The sequence below is a fragment of the Echinops telfairi genome, unplaced genomic scaffold (assembly GCF_000313985.2).
Source record: "Echinops telfairi isolate 266 unplaced genomic scaffold, ASM31398v2 ScPeMD7_27;HRSCAF=92, whole genome shotgun sequence".
Taxonomy (NCBI): Eukaryota; Metazoa; Chordata; class Mammalia; order Afrosoricida; family Tenrecidae; genus Echinops; species Echinops telfairi.
In genome coordinates this window covers 6,074,334-6,095,919 of record NW_022103924.1, presented here as the reverse complement: position 1 = coordinate 6,095,919, position 21,586 = coordinate 6,074,334, and the positions used below count along the sequence as shown (strand labels likewise).

Sequence of the window (21,586 nt, the reverse complement as noted above, 5' to 3'; positions counted from 1 at the left end):
CCATCCATCCATCCATCCATCCATCCACCCATCCATTGTGTCAAGCACATTTGCACATCTGCCGCCATCATCATTTTCTAAACATTTTCTTTCCACCCAAGCCCCCAGATTCAGCTCCTCTATATAGATCTTAATAATTATTATTTTTGACATTTTTTGATGGTGAAATCTATATTTTTCTTCTTCACATCCAGTTGCATTCTTCCTGCATACTTCTACATGTGGCAGCCAGAAAGTACTTTTTACCACACTCACAGTTTCCTTTTCCCTAAAGCTCTGCATGTGAAAGTATCCCCCGCTTTCTTCAACTGATGCAGCTTGCTCTTGAACGATGTGGCCACAAAGCATATAGGACACCAGGATGAAAGCTCCTCTGTGTAAAACCAGAGGCGTGACTTTCTTAAGGTGGCACCAAAGACCATGCTGTACATATCGCAGCCCAAAAAATCCAAGAGCAATAAACCAAGGACTGGTCTTTTTCAACAATTACCTCATTTCAGAGGGCTGTTTATTGGGTAGTGGATTAATGTCCAAACCTCTTAGCTAATTAATGTGAAACACAAATCACCCTTATGCAATAAGGCTTGGCAATAGAATGATAAGTCACAGCAAATGTTTCACCTGGGTGTCTGCCCCGTAGAACCAAGAAGGGCTGGATGAGCTGTTTTTAGCCTTTTCTAGTACAGTGCTGATAATTTCCATGCTATGGGAAAACTTTGTATTTTTCACTATTAATTACTTTATGGAAAAACTGTAGGATAAGCTAAGGATATTTTCTAGAGACTGTAATTTGACTTTAATCTTGAAAAACAGTTATATTTTCCAGAATAAGATATTAAAGCATTTCTGTAATGGAAAAAGTCTCAGGAGACAAGGGCAATGGAAAAGGCAGGTTAATTACTAAGCTCCATGTAGTAGTCCCAATGAAATGATTGATTAAAATTAAAGAAAAGAGAGAGAAGGAAAAATAACCCAAAGGGATGAAAAAAAATTAGTAAACTCCAATAGGGAAAGCAACAAACCATCATTACACAAAAATTACCCCTGGAAGGGTGGTGCAGGGGCGGCAGTGTCTTGTGCTGTTGTGCAGAGTCACCAGGCGCTGGCAGTGGTAGCGTCTAACGGCAACACCCCAAGATTATCTCAATATTTTTCTAGAAAACCTTAATAGATCAGCTTGACCTGAGTTTCTATCTTAAGTTTTCACTCTAAGGACAGTCTTTTGGATAGATGTCTGACATTTGTTCTGGTTATGTAAGTTGTTGTTCATTACAAGAACATATTGCGTAAGAGTTATTGGTGAATGACACATTTGCCTGTAATCATCATATGTTCAGAAACCAAGATATTCAGTCTTTGGCAAAATGAGCATTTGTTTTTAACTTGGTAGATTTTGAATAACCTCGCCTAAGGAAGTCTGCCCCACAAAAGAGTCTTAATAATTAACGCGAGACCACAGATAAATTGCCAAGTTAGATTTAGGTGCCATACAAGAGGGGTGTGGGCAGGAAAGATGGGGAGCCAAGTAAAAGAAGAAAGATGAAGACTCCACTCAGCACATTACCATCAAAGATGATATGATTTTTAATGGGAAATGAATATCTATATATAAACATATATGATGGCATAAGAAGAATGATGGGATTAGAACTTGGCTATGGACAATTGTCATATACAAGAAAACATTAGAGGAGTGAGAATAATATTATTTTGGCTTGTAAAAGCAGGATTATCCAATCAATCAAGGAGTCCAGCTGGTGCTATCAGGTAAGTATCCGATCACTAACTAAAGTCAGAGGGTCAAGCCCACGAGCTTCTCTGGGGGACAAAGATAAGGCTGTCTGATTCTGTAAAGATTTACAACTCTGTGAATGCTATATAGGGTTACTGAGTTGGAACTGACTTGATGGCTGTGAATTTTGGGGTTTAGGAATCAGGAAACTCAATGTCAGTGCATTTGTTTTTGGCATTTTGGCTCTAATCAACACTTAGCTATCAACACACCAGTTTAAATATGTGTATCTATGTAATTTTGTATTTGTGTATGGTTGTAGGTACCAAGGAGGTTTTAAAAGACTTGAAAAATGGAACTGAAAGATAATTTTTCCATGAACTTTTGGAAGCCCTCTCTGTACGTGTATGAGTATAGATAATGTTATGGAAGATGTACACAGATTTATTAGAGTTTTTTTCATGCATTTTGTGGTGCTATGTTTTTATTATTCTTGTAATTTGAAAAACTATTCAATGAAGAAAAAATTAGTTCCAAATTATATATATATACTTTAAAGAAAAAAATGAAAGAAGACCAAAATAAACTAATGGTAATCAAGAGCTCAGTGGTAGTCAATAATTCTGTGAAAAGAGAAATCTGTATTTAAAAAAGGTTATAAGTAAATAAAGGTTGGAAATAATAAGAGGGAATGTTCATATCCAGAGCTAACTCTGGGTCAGACTCACCTAGTTCATACACATTTCAGCCAGAGAGCTAATCTGCACTAGCTCAGTCTGATCCTGACCTCTGTCTCAGAGGGGGCTTATCTTTCAAAGGCAGAGTCTGACTGATAAAGTGCCTAGTCAGGGTTTGTGGTTTTCTTGACCAGCACACCAGATTTTAACTTGGACTGTCAATGTAGCTTCCATGAAGAGTCCCAGGAGTTCTATAAACCCGGAGTTTAAATCCTGGCCAGTACAGAGACCTGGGAACAACCTTCCTAAAGGGCGGAGGAGGAGGGGGAGGAAGAGGAGGAGGAAACACATAGCATGCTGTGGTTGTGAGAATTTGAGCCAAGTTGTGTAGCTGATTAGAGCATTTGACAGAAATTTAATGAAGGATTTTGTTTTCCCATGACTTGGGCCTTACTTGAAAGTCTGTGTTGGAATTCCAGACTCTTGGATTACTGCAATTGTTAACTCCTGCTGATGTTGAAAAGAGATCCTGAGGATTTAGAGAGGTGAGACTGAGTAACTCCCACCATTCAGGCATTTCTCAACTTGAAGTGACAAACGGGAGTAGCAGGCCTTCCAAACATTTTGCTTCAACAGCTCCCTTCCACCTCAATGCACTGTTATGTCAAAAAAGAGGTATGGCTATTGAAAAAAAATACAAGTCACTACCAGATAATTTAATCTTGCATGCCTATTTCTTCCATCAGAAATGATAAATCTATCAAGGGCCCTGATTTGTTACATAGCCTTAATCTAGAAAATGCTGACTCTGCCTAACTACGGCAAAGGCCCAAGAGCACTTGAAGCTTATCTTTTGGTCTTAAAACTTTTTTTCTTATGCCAAGAATTATACATAGGAGGAAGCTTCAAAAATTTGTGGAAAAAATTTGATTATCTTTTAATTCCACTTGTTCACAAACTTTCTGAAGCCCCTTTATAGAAATATGAAGATAGCAAAAATGATTCTGAGTAGACTGATCACTAAGCTTTATGTGCAAGACCTCTTTATGGTTTTAAAGATCAAAGAGGTCACTTTGAGGACTAAGATGGATCTGACTTAAGCCACGATATTTTTAATGTGAAAGCTAGACAATGAATAAGGCAAACTGGAGGAGAATTGGCACATTTGGCTTATGATGTTGGGGAAGAATATTGAAAGTATCAAGGACTGCCAGAAGAAAAAACAAATCTGTCTTGGAGGTAGTACAGCCAGAATCATCCTTGGAAGATAGGATGGTGTGCTTTGTATCAATCATTCATTTGTCTCATTTTATCAGGAGAGACCAGTCCCTGGAGAAGGACATCATGCTTGGTAAAGTAACTCGAGTCATTGCTGACTCCTCGTGACCCCATAGGACAGGGTAGAACTGCCCCGGTGGGTTTCTGAGACTGTCCCTGTTTATCGCAGTAGAAAGCCATGTCTTTCTCCCAAAAAGTGGCTGGTGGTTTTGAACTCCTGACTGCCATTATCAGTCCAATGTGTAACCACTATGCCACAGGGCTCCCCTCGTAAAATGTCAGCAAAAAAGAGGCAGAGGATTGAGGAGATAGATTGACACTGCTGCAACAATGGACTCAAACATAGTAACAATTGTGAGGATGCTGTGAGATGGACAGTGTTTCATATTGTTTTGTGTGGCAGCCTCTAACAACAGTAAGCTTACATACAGAAACTTCTGGTCTTTAGGAAAGTATGGAGTAAAATACATGCACAATAAAAGACTAGTTAATTTGATGTAAATGTTCTTTTTTACAAGTTTAGTTTTTGACAAATTGAACCAAAATAATAACGTAAGCTTACAAAGGTAAAAAGTATCTAATACTTTTTCTTCAAGTGACCTAGAATATACATCCTTGCACTTTCCCTTCTGATAGTCTTCAACACACTTATAATAAGATGTCATACATCTTTACAAATATTATTACAACATTATTATTATTATTTATTATAACATTATTATAAGGTGCCTGGCACTATATATGGTAGGAGCCCTCGTGGTGTAGTGGGCCATGTGATGCACTTAAAACCACAAGGTCAGCAATTTGAATAACCAGCCACCCTGCAGGAGAAAGACCAGGCTTTCCCTGTAAATGGTTAAAAGTCTTGGAAACCCATGGGGTGGGGAGAGGAGGGAGGCAGTTCTAGCCTGTCCTCTAGGGTCTCTATGAATCAGAATTGACTTGATGGAAATGAGTTTGTTTTTTTCTGTTGGTACTATATACTTGTTATATGATGGAAAGCCTTGATTCGGTGAATGCCTCCTCCTGATTTCACCAAGATAGGCTAGATTATATTGTCATACCAATGTGAGATTTCAGGATCATACTACAAGAATGTGCTGTTTACAGAAACTCTTGATTGTGGCAGTTACATTATCTCCTGTCAATTTGAGCAAAGGGCTGGAGTCTAGCCTGTCAATCAGGTCATAGCTAATAATGCCTCTGTGTGGGCCTTGTCTTCTCCTGAGGATTCTGGGAACTCCTATCTTCCTCCCTGGAGGTGGGACACACACTCTCTTTGGCTCACATTCTATTGATAAGCCATATGAAGCTATGCTGATGGCAGCCTGAGCCCTGGAGCCATAGGAGCAACATGGAGAGTCGTGCCAAGGCTGAGATGCTTCCATAAGACTTTTCACCCACTGACCTGTGATCTTCCTGCTTTTGGCATCATTGCATGTGCTACGTGAGTCTGTAGAAGAATTTGTGGACTACTATCAGACATATGGGCTAACATCGAACTTAAGGACTTGATCTAGACTGGGATGTTTTATTGATAAATAATTACTTCTTGATCTAAAGCTCTCTCTTACATATATATGAGTTGAGGTAGTTAGTTTATTGTGCCAACCTGGCCGATAAACACATGTGGGGTTAATTGAAGGGCAGAAGGATAAATGGCTTGGTGGGCCTCACCTTTCAAGTTCTTGGGTCTCTTGCTTTGTGATGGTCGGAACAGGGTGTAGCTGCCTTAGCCAGTTCTATGCTTCAGCTGGAAAGGCTCACTTCCTGCTAGACATCCCCAAGGAGAAGCCGCATGGACCTACCCTGATGCAGCTGTGTGCTGGAGCAGACGTGTGGAGAGCCCTGCCAGTGCTGAGATGCTTATATGTTCACTGATTCAGCTTTCCTCCTACAGTTGGCATCACAGTGTGTGTTTTGTGAGATGGAGGAAGACTTTGCGGATTGGTGTTGGAAATATGGGGGTTAATGTTGGACGTGTGGGCTTGGGCAGCACTGGATTAGGATGTTTTCTTGATGTGCACTTACCCCTTATATAAAACTCTCTCCTATACATGAGTTTCTGTGGATTTGTTTCTCTAAAGTACCTACACAAGAGTGTCTCTGGATTAGTTTCTCTAATCAACCTGGTCTATCACACTGATGCAAGTATAAGGGGTATTCTATATCTTGTGGCTTGAGGACAAGACTTGTGAGGTCAATTATATGAGATCAATTACCAACTCCACACTGGGGGATGGAGACACACTGCTATCATATACCTTGGGATAGAAGAGGCACATCACTTCTGGTTATAATTCTGACCCTTATCAAACAGTAGGGTGTACGGGAAATTCAGGGAATTCGTGGCTATACACTGAGCTCTGGTGGTCTCTGCAGTTCTTAACTTTTGCATAACTGACAAGTAAATGCAATGTTTTCCATTTTTATTTATGTAGGTTTCATTACTGTTAGCTCTGCCTACTACTTTTTTGAGGAAAATTTTTTATTCATGGTGAAATAAATTTGGGAAGTACTGTGTATTTATTTTTCACACTAAGTCTCACATCAAAGAAACCCTTTTAATTAGTAAAGGCAAAAGATTGCACTAAGAGGTCAATACTTATTTGTTCAACAAATATATTTTGAGTACTTACTCAAATGAATAAGGAAGATTGAAAATGAGTGATATATTTGAATTATGGTATTGATGAAGACTGTTGGGTGTGCTATGGATTGCCAGAGGAATTAATAGGTCTGTGTTGGAAGAACAGCCAAGAATACTCCTCAGAGGCAAAGATGTGAGACTTTGTCTCAAGCACTTTGAACATGTTGTCAGGAGAGACCAGTCCTTAGAAAAGGAGATTATACTTAGTGAAGTAGAGGTTCAGTGAAGTAGTAAGTCTTGTTGAGTACCCTCAACAAGATGGTTTAACACAGTGTTTACAACAATGGGCTCCAACATAATTGTTGCAGATGGCACAGGACCGGTGTGTGGTGCTTTGTACTATTGTACATATGGTTGCTATGAGTCAGAACTACCTTAAGGGCACCTAACACCGCCGCCACCACCGTCACTATTTTCCTGATTTTATGTTAGACTTTTAGGGGGTAATTAGATGAATCAGGTCTTTTTTTTTTAATCCACCAACCAACCAACAAACAAGTAAACAAAACCTTGTGATTGAGTCAATGTCGATTCACCCAGAAGGAGATTTTAGTCCAGAGGAGAGTCCAGAAGATTTCCACATGAGTTACTACACAGTACAATTGGAAATAAATATTTAACTTATCAAATATATAATCTGACTTGGACATCCCCTCACAGAGGGGTCCCAGGGAAGAGATGAGCCAGTCAGGGTGCAGTATAGCACCGATGAAACACACAACTTTCCTCCTTTCCTTTAGTTCTTTGGTGCTTCCTTCACCCCACTCTCATGACCTCAATTCTACTTATAAGTCAGATTAGACCAGAACATGCACACTGCTACAGATAAGAGCCTGCAACACACGAATCCAGGATAGATAAGCCCCTCAGGGCCAACAAGGAGAGTAGAGATACCAGGAGAATTAGGGGAGGGTGGGGGGAGAAAGGGGGAATTGATCACAAGGATCAATCTATAACCCCCTCCCAGGGGGATGAATAATGGAGAAGTAGGTGAGGGGTAATGGAGGACGATGTAAGATATGGAAAAAAATTATAATTTATCAAGGGTTCATGAGGGAACGTGGGCGAGGGAGGGAGGGGGAATAAATGGGGAGCTGATAGCAGGGGCTCAAGTAAGAAGAGAATGCTTTTGAAATGATGATGGCAGCATATGTGGAAATGTGCTTGATACACTGGAGGAATGTATGGATTGTGATAAGAGATGTAAGAGCCCCTAATAAAAGTTTTTATATATGTATATATATAAAATCTGTTTTTCATTAGCGTCTGTATCTTTGTTTATGTCAAAGAGAATTATCCTAAAATTAACCATAGCATATATGGGATGCTATTTCAAAGTACAGTAGTCCTCTCTTAACCAAAGTTTTGCTTTATGTGTTCAACTTCTTTCTGAAAATGTTAATTGAGTAAAGTGATGAAATCTTGCGTGATCCTGTGACCAGTATGTGAATCATCCTTTCTTTAGCATATCCCTCTCCTTAGTTCATGTTGCTACTCATGTCCAATGCTTGCCTAGTTTCTAGATTAGACCTTCTCCTAGGGAACATACTACAAGTTTCAGCATCATCTATAGTTTCAGGCATCCTCTGGTGGAATTATCACCCTCAGATAAGGGGTACTTACAGTATGTTCATCTACACTAATTTTGGAATGTAATAGCGTCAGTTTAGTTTTGCTATGTAATTGACTGTTTTTACCAATAGCATACACTAAATTGTGTTTTAAAAATAAAACAGCATAGAATATGACTTTAATGCCAAAATATATGAATTTGACACTAAATTTTTAAAAAATAAAAACGTGGTGTTGTCTTATGGCAAACAGCATCAAACAACCCCAAAGAGAATGCATATACATTTTAAGACTCCTAACTTTCTCCTTTAGTCTAAATCTTCTAATCTCTCTTTCCAGAAGTAAACTACTACTCCAGATAAACTGTGTACATTAAATATCATACATAACACCATATATGTATGTAATATATACATATGTAATATACCCCCTTTAAAAACAAATGGTAATTTACTACATGTACTGTTACCTTTTTTTCTAAAAATTAAAATAATATCTAGAATTCCATCTGATGTGTATACATGTGTGCCTCTAATGTAGAGAGTACACGCATCCACATAGGCTTGGCTATTTCATAATTTACATAACTAACATGCACTAAAAATCAAGTCAAAGTATTTTTTAAATCAGTTTAATTAAAACTTAGGAAAAAGCAGCTAAAATAAACTAATATGAGTATATCTTTAAAATGTGGTTCTTTTGACACCATGACTAGGCATTGGACTGCTAATCATAGGGTTGGTGGTTCAAAAGCACCAACCACCTCTCAGGAGAAAGTTGAGGTTGTCTGCTCTCTTAAGAATTTACAGCCTCATTGGATTGCTGTGAGTACAAAATGACTCAATGGCAGTGGGTTTAGTGGGTTTTGTGTTTGACACAAAACCAAAAGTAAACCCATTATTATCAATTTCAACTCATGGAGACCTCAAGGGTAAAACTTTCATATCGTTTTTATGGATGCAATCATTACATAGCAGGTGGGCAAGCTTTTCTTTCACAGTACTGCTGGATGTTCGAAATACCAACGATTAGATTGGTAGATAATTGAAAAATAATTGTGTCACCTATGTTTCCTTTGGCACAATGCATTAAAAATTCCCAAATGGGTTTGCCAAAAGTTCACTGTTCCGCATTAGTTTGGCGTCCTTTGTCTAGGGACTATACCTCATCATAACATAGCCAATGTACATCAGGCAAAGTTTTGCCATCTTTGTAGTTGTAGGAACCTTCTAGTTACTCTTCTTTCAACACAGTTTATTTTTTCTTCTGGTAGCCCATAATATATTTAATATTTTTCCACCAACAGCATAACTAAAAGACATTGATTCTTAAGTCTTCCTTATTCCTTGACCAGCTCTCTCAAACATGTGAGGCAATTGAGAATACCATTGTTTGGGTCAGGCACACTTTGGTCTACAAAGTAACATTTTTGCTTCTTTATATTTTTGGTAGTTACATAATCTGGTGTCAACTTGTGACTTAAGAGTGAAGGGGTGGAGTTTAGCCTGTCAATCAAGTCACAGCTTGATGACCTCACTTGGAGGCGCGAAGAAGATAAATAGCTTGCTGAAGGCGGGACATGCTCACTCCCTGCGAGACGTTCCTGCGGACTGGGCACATGGAGCTATGCTAGAGCCCAGGAGCTGAAGGAGCCACGTGGAGACCCCTGCCAGCGCTGAGATGCTTCCACTGCCACTGGATCCATAAGAATTTCCACCTGCTGGCCTGTGATCTTTCTTCCTGCATTCAGCATCATTGCATGTGCTGCATGTATCTTAAGAAGAATTTATACATTGGTAACGAACATATGGGCTAGTATCAGATTTATGGACTTAACTTGGACTGGGCTGGGATGTTGTCTTAATTTACAATTGCTGTTTGATATAAAGTTATCTCTTATACACATATGAGTATCTATGAATTTGTTTCTCTAGTCAACCCAGACTAACATAACATTGTAAAGAGATCTTTTGCAGCAGATTGGCCAAATGAACTATGCCATTTGTTTTCTTGGGACACTGGTAGTAGACCCAAGTAAAATGAAATCCATGACAACTTCCATATTTTCTCTATTTATCAGGATGTTGCTTATTGCTTACAATGGAGATTTTTTTTTTAATTTTCTATATGGTGAGGAGTAATTCATACAGAAGGTTGTACTCTTTGATCTTCATCAGTGAATGCATCAAATTTACTTCAATTTTGGTAGCAAAGTGTGTCATAAAATATTGATGGTTGTTAAGTATCCTTCCTCCAACCCTGGTACCATGTTATTTTTTATACACTTGGATAATTTTCTTAGCACACAGACTGAATAAGTATGTTGAAAGGATAAAACCCTGAAACATCCCTTTCCTAATTTTAAACCACGCAGTATCCCTTAGTTTTTTTCTAGCCACTGCCTTCTTGTCTATGCTCAGGCCCTGCAGGGGCACAATTAATTTCTTTGGAAGTTTCATCATTAACACTGTTTCCCATAATTTGTTATGATCCAAACAGCCAAATGTCTTTGCACAGCCAATAAAACTCAGGCAAAAATCTTTGTGGTATTCTCTACTTTCACCCTGTGCCCATCTGAAATCAAGATTGATGTCCTTCATTCCATGTCCTCGAACTGCTAATCTTTGTTTTTTCAGTTGAGTGATTAATAGTTTGTACCTTCCAGGGACCCCTTTGGAGCTGATTACACACCTATGAATAAATAAAGACACTCTACATGGGACCTGCAAAGGAAAACACACCTATAGTAATATTCCATATATACCTACTAGGCATCATGTCAGGGAGGCCTGAGGTAGAGGCAGCAAATTTAGATTTCAATTAAGTATGACTGAGATTTACCAGTAAACCCTGACATACTGCTTGTGAGCCCTTAGGTAGCAGAGCTGTTTGTTCCCTTTCACAAAGGGTCGGAGAAAGTTTTCAGTAAGTACGTAGAAAAAAATATATTCTTGTTTTCAAAGACTTGAAAAGCATCCTGTCAACACTTTCAGAAGAATGGAGAGAAGCAAGCCTGAGGGGTTCCTTATTTTACAGTTGTACTGAATGGAAGACTCTGGCAAGCAAGAGCATCTTTCTTCCTCTTGCATTTTCTGTAAGCAAGATTTGGGCTGAGCATGTCATAGGAGGCTCTTGATTCATACGTGTTAGTGTTAGTTGCAGGCTTTGCTTTATGGTGATAGCTCAATGTCCAACAGAAGGCTTCTCCTGTGCTGTTCCAATGATCATTGGTAGTTTACATTTCTTGTAGCAATCCATCTAGTGTTCACTGAGTCAAAGTTATTCTTGTCATGGTCTCTAACTTCATATAGGATATACTCAAGTTGATATTTTGGCTCTCACAAAGTTGTTTTAATTTTCTTTAGCTCTGACTTTAACTTGCAGATGAACAATTGATATTCTGTTCTGCAGTCAGCCCCTGACCCTGGCTGATACTACTGAGCTTCTTCAACATCTATTTTTCCACAGATGTAGTCTATTTGACTTCTATGTATTCCATATGGTATCTTCCACATGTTCAGTCAGTTTTTCTGTTGTTGAAAAAGATATTTGCATTTAATGAGCTGTTGGTCTTACAAAATTCTATTCTCTGATCTCTGGTGTTGTTTTTATCACCAAAGCCATATTGTCTACCTATGATCATAATTTTTTATTTCCAACTTTTACATCCCAATCACTAGTAAATATCAATACATCTGGATTGCATATTTGATCAATTTCAGGCTACATAAATTAGTGAAAACTTCAGCTTCTTCACCCTTACCTTTAATGGTTGCTGGTAAATTGGAATAATAGTCATATTAATTGGTCTGCCTTGTAGGCATAAGGGCATTATCTTATCACTGACAGTGCTGTACTTCAGATATATCTTGAAATGTGCTTTATTGATGATGATGTGATGTCAATTGTCTTCTTTAGCTTGTCAACCCTGTTATAGTAGACCATATGACTGTGGTCATATCAGTCCTGTTCAGCTCTTTAATGCCGAGGAACAAGGGATGTCATTGCTGATGTCAGGTGGATGGTGGCAGAAAGTAGAGAATACCAGAGTTTTCCACCGAAAAGCCAAGGCATTCAGTTGAGTGGATCATAAAAAAAAACTATGGATAACCTTGAAAAGATTGTGAATTCCAGAACACAGCATGTGGTCACGTGGAACTTGTGCATGGATCAAGAGACCGTTGTGTGAGCAGAACAAGGGAATACTGCATGGTTTAAAATCGGAAAAGGTGTGCCTCGGGGTTGTGTCCTCTGAGCAAATAATCAGAGAAGCTGGATTATGTGAAGAAGAATGTGGAATCAGGATTGGAGGAAGGCTGATTAACAACCCTTGATGTTCAGATGACTCCTGGCTTGCTGAAAGTGAGGAAGACTTCTTGCTGATGAAGATAAAGGACTGTAGTCTTCAGTATGGATTAAAACTCAATGTAAAGAAGACCTAAATCCTCACAACTGGATAATAGTTCATATTATGATAAATGGAGAAAATGTTGAAGTTGTCAAGGATTATATTTTTCTTGGATTCACAATCATTACTTATGGAAACAACAGTCAAGAGATCAAAAGATGAGTTGCATTAGGTAAACCTACTGCACAAGACCTTTTTAGAGTATTAAAAAGCAAGGATGTTACTTTGAGGGCTAAGGTGAGCCTGGCCCAAGCCATGCTATTTTTCATTGCCTCATATGCATGTGAAAATTGGACATTGGATAAAGAAGACTAAAGAATTATGGTGCTGATGAAGACAATTGAAAGCACCATGGACTGCTAAAAGGACAAACTGATCTGTCTTGGAAGAAGTATCGCCAGAGTGCGTCTCAGAGGCAAGGATGGTGACATTTTGCCTTACATTCTGTGGACATGTCAGGAGAGACCAGTCTCTGGAGAAGGACATCATGTTTGGTAAAGTGATTTAGACAACATGTTGTTGATGTGTGATGCCACAAATTCAGTTCTGCCCAGTCTTGTGCCAGGCCATCCTCACAAATGTTGTGTTTGAGCCTATTGTTGCAGCCACGGTGTCAGTCCTTCTCCTTGAGAGCCTTCTTTTTTTCTCTGCTCCTCTACTTTACCAAACATGATGCCCTTCTCCAGGGATTTGTCTCTCCTGACAACATGTCCAAAGTATGTCAGTCCATCACATTGAGGGTTTTCTTTTGTTTCACTTATGTCCTGTCCCTATATCCTCTTTTGATAATAAGCTAAAGAATGTGAGACAAAGTCATGCCGTCCTCTCTTTTAAAGAGCATTCTGACTATGCTAATTCCAAGACAGATTTATTTGTTCTGGCCACCTATGGTACTTTCAATATTCTTCCTCAGCCATAATTCAAATGCACCAAATTTTCTCCAATCTTTCTTTTTTCCTTACACAAAGCATGTATCTAGCTTTCACATGCATTTGAAGTAATTGAAAGTACCATTATCTGAGTCATGCATACCTCAATCTTCAAAGTCACGTCTTTGCTCTTTAGTACTTTAAGGAGGGAAGCTTTATGCAGCAGATTTGCCCAGTGCAATAAGTTGCTTGGTTTATTGACTGCTGCACCCATGAGGGTCAGTTGTGGAGCCAAGTTAAGTAAAACCTTTGACCACATCAACTTTTCTTCTTTGATTAAGACATTGTCTACTGCTCCAGTTGCAATTTGTATTGAAGCCTGCGATCTTTGATTTTCATCAGCAAATGCTTCAAGTCCTCTGCATTTTCAGCAATCAAGGTGCGTCATCAGGTTGTTTAGTAGCCTTACTCCAGTCCTGTTGCCTCATTAAAAAATTTTTAGCCAACTTCTTGGATTGTTTGCTCAGCATACAGACTGACTAAGTATGTTAAAAGGATACGGCTCTGAAACACACCGAGCTTTTTGGCACCACAGCTTCCCTAGTTTCAAACCATGCAGTAATCCCTTACTCAGTTTGAATGATTGTCTCTCAGTTCAGATACAGATTCTATATGAGCACATTGAAATGTTCTGGAATTCCCATTCTTCAGTATGTTTTCTATAGTTTGTTATGAGCCACATGATGGATAATTTGGCATAGTCAATAAAGCATAGGTACACATCTTTCTGGTATTCTCTGCCTTTAGCCAAGATTCATGGTGTCAGTAATGATATTAAACTACAAGAGGGGCTGGCTTTTACCAGATCCATTCCGATACCAAGTCAGGGCCACCTTCCTTTCCTTTCAGGAAATCGGTCTCAGCTCTGCAGATATCAGTACTGCCCTGAGAAATCTAGGTCCAGGTTTCCAGTTGGACAGTTATTGCTTTAGTTATTGTAGAGTTCACGCATGGTGACATCATGCACAATGGAACAAAACCACATGATGAGTTATAGACTAGACGGTGGTAATCCATACATTTTCCCACTGGCTAATTTTTGGAATGAGATGCCGGATTTTTCTCCCTAGCCCATCTTAGCTTGCATGTTCCACTGAAATCTGTTCAGCATTGTAGCAAAAGACTGAGAGGTGCTTGAGCATGAGGGTCCTTTGCCTGGAATCAAACCAGAGTCTCCAGTGTATGAAAGGTGAGCATTGTACAAATCACAGCCGACTGCCCATCAACAAATCCAGCAGTTTCTCATTGAAAACTTTCCTGAGAAATCCCTCACACAAATATTCCTGCTTTCATGATAGGCCTCCAAAAGGAAAGGAGAAAACTTATAATTGCGATGTCTGTTTAGCCACTGTCACATTGTGTTTTCTTCACAACAACGAAAACAAACATTAGGAACTACTGCAAAATACTAAAGTGATGAATAATTTTCATCTCCTCGTATAGTTGGGAAGGTTTAGGATTTCAATAAATTTCAGTGGGCTTTCTGCTTGTTTTTCTTATCTTGGGAATAAGCTTTAGTGCTTTTTCAGATTTTCATTTTCTTTTGACATTATTCTGGTAGAATCCACAGGTGTTAAAACTGTGTACATGCACACATATTTAGCATCTAAAAAATTAAAAACAATGCTATTATAAAATTTCTTTCTTTGTTGTTTTATGAGTTCCTCTAAGAATTTTCCCCCTGAAATTTCTTCAGATTTTTTTTCGTTAAAACTTATGTACACACACACATGTGAGGGGGTACCCCCCAAAATCCAGAATTCTTTTTCAAAGCTATGTATTTAAAAAAATTTTTTTTTACAAAAGAACCTTATAACCTTCAAAGTATTCTCCATTACATTTAATACATTCATCAAATTTGCAATTCCATTGTTGGAAACATTTTTCAAACTTATCTATTTGCATGGCTGACAGCACCTCCCTTGTTTGCTTTTTCACCTTTTCTACATCATCAAATCGCTGTCCTTTCAAGTCCTAATGCGTTCACAGAAACAAAAAGTTGCACAGAGCGAGGTCAGGTGAGCGAGGTGCGTGGTGCAAGAGAGGCATGCTATTTTTTGCCAAAAACTGGCACACTGAGATGGTGCATTGTCATGGTGGCAAAACCAGTCTGCTGTCTGCCACAAATCAGACCTTCTTTTTAATAAAAAAACAACAACCCATAATTCAATTTTATTAAGCACACTTATACATATGTTGCCATCATTTCCCAAACACTTTCTTTCTACTTGAGCCCTTGGTATGAGCTTCTCTTTTTCCCTTCCATCCCTCACCCTTCCACCCCTGTGGATCCTTGATAAATTATATATTATTATTGTTATTTCATATCTTACTCTGTCCATTGTCTCTTTTAACCCACATTTTTATTATTCGTCCCCCTGGGGGAGTTATATATCCAAATTTGTGATTAGCTTCCCCTTTCTTCCCTCTTTTCTCCCCACTCTCCCCTTACCCTCATGGTAGGGATACTCTGACTACTGCTCCTGAGGGGTTTATCTGTCCTGGATTCTGTGTGTTGAGAGCTCTTACCTGTACCCATGTATATACCCCAGTCTAGCCAAATTTTTAAGGTATAACTGGGTCATAAGAGTGGGGTGTGGTGCTGGGGGAGGAAGGAGCAATCATTCAGGAATTAGAGGAATGTTGTGTGTTTTCTCAGGGTTATACTGTACCCTGGTTGAATCATATTTTCCTTGTGACCCTTTTGTAAGGGGTTGTCCAGTTGTCTACAGATGGACTTTGGATCTCCACTCCAACTCCCCTCATACACATCGATATAATTGCTTGTTTTGGCTTTTGATAACTGATACCTGATCTCATCAACACTTCATGATCACACAGGCTCCTGTGCTTCTCTAATGTGGGCTTTGTTGCTTCCTTGCTAGCTGGCTGCTTGTTTAGCCTCAAACCTTTAAGACCCCAGTTGCTATATCTTTTGAAAGCTGGGCACCGTCAACCTTCTTCACCACAGTTGTTTATGCACCCTTTTTGTCTTCAATGATCCGGATCGTGGGGAAGGTGAGTATCAAAAAGTGCCAGGTTATTAGAAAAAAAGTGTTCTTGTGTTTAGTAGAGGCCCAAAGTCCATCTGCTATCTTAATACTTAACGTATAAATATATATACATTGACTTATATCTCTATCATTATAAATTAATATATTTACATATATACATGCCCACACCTATACATCTATAAATAGCTTTTGCCTCCTAGTTCTTTCCTCTATTTCCTTGAGCCTTCCTCCTGTCCCACTATCATGCTCGCCCTCCATCAGTTCCCAGTAATTCCTCTTGTACATTGCACTTGATCAAACCACACCAGGCATTCTATGCCTTTCTTGCCATCACTTTTAGATCTCTTGTTTTCCCTTATCCCTAAGTTTGTTGTCTCCCCACTCCCTCTCCTCATCCCCCCTCTCCCTTGTCTTCCAGAACCACCAATCCCATTGTTTTCATCTTGGGATTGTTTATCTTGCTTATCTTATATAGATAGACATAGAGTGAAAGGAAAAAGAAAAAATGAAGCAAAACAAAATAACAACCAAAAGTCTATAAATAGTTCTAGGTCTGTCTGCTGACCCTTATGAATGTTTTCCAATCGTACCTGATATGGTGCCAACCCCTGTCCCCAGTCAGAAGTCTACTTTCAAGATTCCTTGGAGACTTCATTACTTTGCTCCCCTTGCTGCCCTGTTGCACTCCTTTCATCTTTCGCCCCATTGTGTGTGGGGCCGACTGGGCACACATGCCATACAGTGTCTCCAGTGCTGTCCCCTGTAGTGTTGTGGGTCAGTGAGGGGATATCATGTCTCATGGTTAGGCTGGCCCTTATGGTCATCTCTGTGCATTGTCTGCTCTGAGCAGGAGGTCTTTCTTGGGACTTGGTGGGCCATGAAGAAGTCCACTCCCTCTCTTTAGTTTGCACCCTTGTGGTCTGGACAGAATTGCTACTCTCCCCAGGCTATATCTTCAGTGCATCTTCTGCATTACATTCTTCAGGGGAGGGGGTAAGTCAAGCCTTTTTCTTTTTTCACTGTTATGCATCTTTTCAGAACCTCTAAATAGAAAGTTTGATTAACAGTCTGACCTGGTGGAATGAACTCCAAATGAGTCGACATTTTCATTCATTTGGGAAGTTGATGGGAATCCAGAACGAGGTTTGTCATCAATCAACATTTCACCTTTTTGAAATGAGAAAATCACTGCACTCTTGAGTTTTTCCCATAGTGCTGTCCTTGTAAGTCGTATTCAACATCACAACAGTTTCTGTGGCATTTTTTCCTGAGCAGGAAACAAAATATCATAGCCGCACACTGTTCTCTTAAAATGGGCCATCACAAAAACCAAGGTTTGAGCAAAACTGATTTTATGAAAAAATTCACTGTGACCAGAGGGAACCTTCCCAGGCAATGTCACTGGGTGCACTATCTCGGAGTGAGTTGCTTGATGCTTGCTAGAGGGAAAGACACATACTATGAAAGCTCTGCTCTGCCCAATGCAATTCCTTTTTTTTTTTTTGGATATCCCTTCTTATATATGCCATTTCAAGGCATTTTACAGGTACAATTCAGTATTGTATGATGGGTCAGATAGATTACTTGGGCTTCCTGGTCATTGGGGATTTTGAATAATGTTTACAGGTTCCAGAGCAGCTGGGAGGAAAGATTAAGACCGAACATAGTGGTCCAGGAATGTAAGCATCTGATTAGGGAGTGGTTGGAGAATAAACTTAATGAGCTACACATTATTTGTACAACCCTCACCACTATCTCCTTCTATCCTTTTACATCACCCATAATTGTTATGTTTGTATTTGTATCTCATTGAAAATCTTGTTATATTTCATTGTTGGTTATGCTAGTACCTCAGGGTTTGGTTGGTTTTCCTCTGGGGTCTGCCCCTTCCTTTGGTTATGACTTGTCTCTGGCAGCTGGCTTTGTTATAGCTTCCTGCTTTACTGTTTTACATTCTTTCCTTGGGCCTGGGTGTTCTTTCAACCAGCACAAGGCCCTTTCTGTTACAGCAGAGCTCATCCACCTGTGGGTAGACCAGTTCCATCTGTCCTCAGGTCTCCTTTCTAACAGTGGCTCATGGTCTGAGTCATAAATGCCTCTGATCAGGAGCTAATCCAGTCTTCTTGGTTGAAAGAATGCTTGACAGAATCACAAGCCAGAGGGTAATAAACGTAATTTGGGCACTAATAAATTTCAAGCTTTGAAAGTAGGTGTTTATGTCTAGCAAGACATACTGTTTGCAGGAGGAATGTTCCTGGGACGTCTGTAATGTGTTTGGTAGCAGTGGCATGGCAAGAGACTCTATCTCAGGCTTCAGATAAAAGCAGGAGGAAACTGATAGCAAGGATGCTGGGACTCCCCATCAAATTCTCTGTCTAGTCACAGCCCTGCCAGACTCCTCATTGTTTTTTTGTTTTTCCATCACCTGTAGTTGACTCTCTCCACCTGTAAAGGGAGAGAGCACCACATAATCTTTAGCAACACAATCTTTCATCTTTTGGAAGAAAAGGAGCTTATTTTTATTATTTTCTTAATTTATACACACATATGTGTTTTGCTTTTATCAGATCAGACATAGCCTTCTACATATAGACTTTAGTATGTTTTAAAAATTAAAAAAATATTTAATGTGAGGGAGTTCCAAAAGTTGATGGAAAATATTCATTATCATTTCTTTTTATTTATTTATTTTTCCAGGAACTTTTTGAAGCCCCCTTGTATATTATAGAAATCAGTTTATGTCAGCTTATAGGAATATTTTTAAATTTCCCAGCTGCATAGTGATATGTGAAGTAAAGGTACTATAAAACATTCACCCAAACTGCTGTTTTTCAGGCCTTTAGGTTTTCCTAATATTGTGTTATTATAAACAATGCTGCAACAATGTCATTAGAAACAATAGCCTTGTACATTATTATTGGCAGTGGATTTTCAGGGTAAATTGACTCAGTAACAAAGGGTCAGTTCAGATTTTGGACTTATGAGGTTATATATGTGAATTCAAAACTAGTCCTTTACAGTGCAATGCATACAGAGTCCAGTGGCCAGAGAGTGAAGAAAGGACAAGGTAATTATCAGTCAGGCTAAGTATCTCAGTCTTCTGGAAGGGGCTCCACAGAGGGTGTGGTGATGCACTTCTTTATTTTCAAAGGCGAGGAGATCGTGTACCTGCCATCAATTCTCTACCAGCAAGAAGTACTTGGATAAACCACAGCTCCCACTTTCAACTTTTGCCCTAATTCCTGAAGGTGCCCTTCCTTTATGGCACTTGGCCTGATCCTGCTCCATGTAGGGACTGTGGGCAATTCAACCACAGGTTTCCCATATCATTCTTATGAGCTCACTGCACAGTCCCTTGAGCTGACAGCCGTACAATGGCACCCTTTGAACTGTTCTTGGTCTCATGCCAAGAACTTATCATTGAACTATTTTGCACCCACCTCTCCATTCCGAAGGCCAGTTTCTTATTGTGTATTTCCTCCTTAGTAGTTGAGTTTGTCACTGATTAAAATAATCATGGAAAACAGCCGAGTAGGTTATATCTACAGCCTCATAAAGTCCAGGCAAATCATGTTTTCATACTTAATAAAATGTTTACTGAGTGCTTGCTATGAGCCATATAATATGCTAGGCACCAGGGAAAACAAATCTGCCCAAATCTTTCCTAATTAGCCTTCTTAGTGATTTCAGTGATCTAAATTGCACACCGGGATTGTGAAGTACCATCTCCATTTTGTTGCTTTGCAAAAGACCTCATGCTGGAATGTCAAACCCACTGCTATGGAGTTGATTCAGACTTAATAGACCCCCGACAGAGAATTGCCAAGACTGTCAATTGATGGGTGCAGACAGCATCAGCTTTCTCTTGAGCAGTGCTGGTGAGTTTGAACTGCTAGCTTTGAGGTTATCAGCCCAATGCCTAACACCTAAAGCTACCAGTGCTCTAGAAAGTAAAGAACATCATATCTTCTTTATTCTCTTTGTTTCACAGCATCCAAATAATACTGTCCTTTGTAACCTACTTTTGTAGGAACGATTTGATAACGTTGCTAGACCTATGAACATATTTCCTTATCAGGAGTTGAAAGAAATGTCTCAGGAAGTATCATTCCGAAAAGCTGGATTCCTCATAAGAAAATCATTTGCTTTGCTTTTGTGGACACCAATGGAGTCTGAAAAGTGGTTACAGTGGATTAGGTGTGGAGCTTCTAATGGCAAACCTGCCACCAGCTGCTTAATGGCAATGGATTTAGCTTTTGGTTTGCTGAAGTCTGAAATTTTTGTGTTTTTCTTTTTCTGGTGGATTTTGGAATGCTCAGAGTTCCCAATTATCACTCACTGGTAGTGACAGACTAAGATACTCTCATGCAACTCTCCCCATTCTTCTCCTTATGAAGTGCACTTATGACTTCATCTATTTTTTTCAATTCTCTTTATCTTCTAAGAAGCCCTGGTGGCAATGTAGGTTCCATGTTGGGTTGTTAACTGCAAGGTCAGAGTTTTCAACTCACCATCCCTAGGAGAAATATTTGGCTGTCTGCTGCTCTTGTAAGACGTAAAATCTCAGAAACCCAAAGGACATCGTGCATGAACAAGTAAAGGGGGAGTGAAAAAGAGGAAGGCCCATCACAAGATGGATTGACACAGGAGCTGCAACAATGGCTCAAACATAAGACCAATTGTGAAGATGGTGCAGGACCGGGAGCTTTTTAGCTCATTGTGCATAGGGTTGCTGTGAGTCAGAGCTGACTCCTTGGCACCTAACGACAACAACCACATGAGTCAGAAGAAGAAGTCCTGGTTTTGTAGTGGGTTGGTGCAACCATGAGGTCTGCAGTTTGAAACCACCAGCCAACCAGTGGGAGAAAGAGGAGCTCAGTGGGAGAAAGATGAGGTATTTACCGGGACTCCCTAAAAAGTTACAGTGTTATAACCCCACAGGGACAATTCCATTGTGTCCTATAAGGTCACTGTGAGTTGGAATAGCTTTGACAGCAGTGAGTTTGGGCTTGCATCAGTCATAATCAACTGGATTGCAATAGGTTTGGGTTTTTTGATTTATCATGTTTGATTTTCTTATTTGAATCTTATAAGATGATTATTATTTATACATATTTAGGTAAATGTCAAATTCTTTATGAAATGAGGCAGAGGTATTCATAAATACACTAATAGAACAGAAAATAATTAGACCTAAAAAACTACTGGCCAGGTATACTTAAGCTAGTGAATTTCTGGATATCTTGAGAATTTTTCTTGAGAGTTTCATTGCTCCTCAGGTCTTCAATGAAAAAATTCATGTACTTTAAGAGAGTTTTTAAAAAAA

At 39.3% G+C, this 21,586-nt stretch overlaps 1 long non-coding RNA gene across 1 annotated transcript in view; it reads left to right on the top strand.

Moving 5' to 3' along the window:
* Positions 1–1,499: 1,499 nt before the first annotated feature.
* The window catches only part of LOC123521606, a 31,871-nt gene continuing 11,784 nt past the window's right edge, over positions 1,500–21,586 (top strand). Inside the window, exon 1 of the long non-coding RNA XR_006680009.1 lies at positions 1,500–1,767. This is a non-coding gene — a long non-coding RNA (uncharacterized LOC123521606). The remainder of the gene's footprint in view (positions 1,768–21,586) is intronic.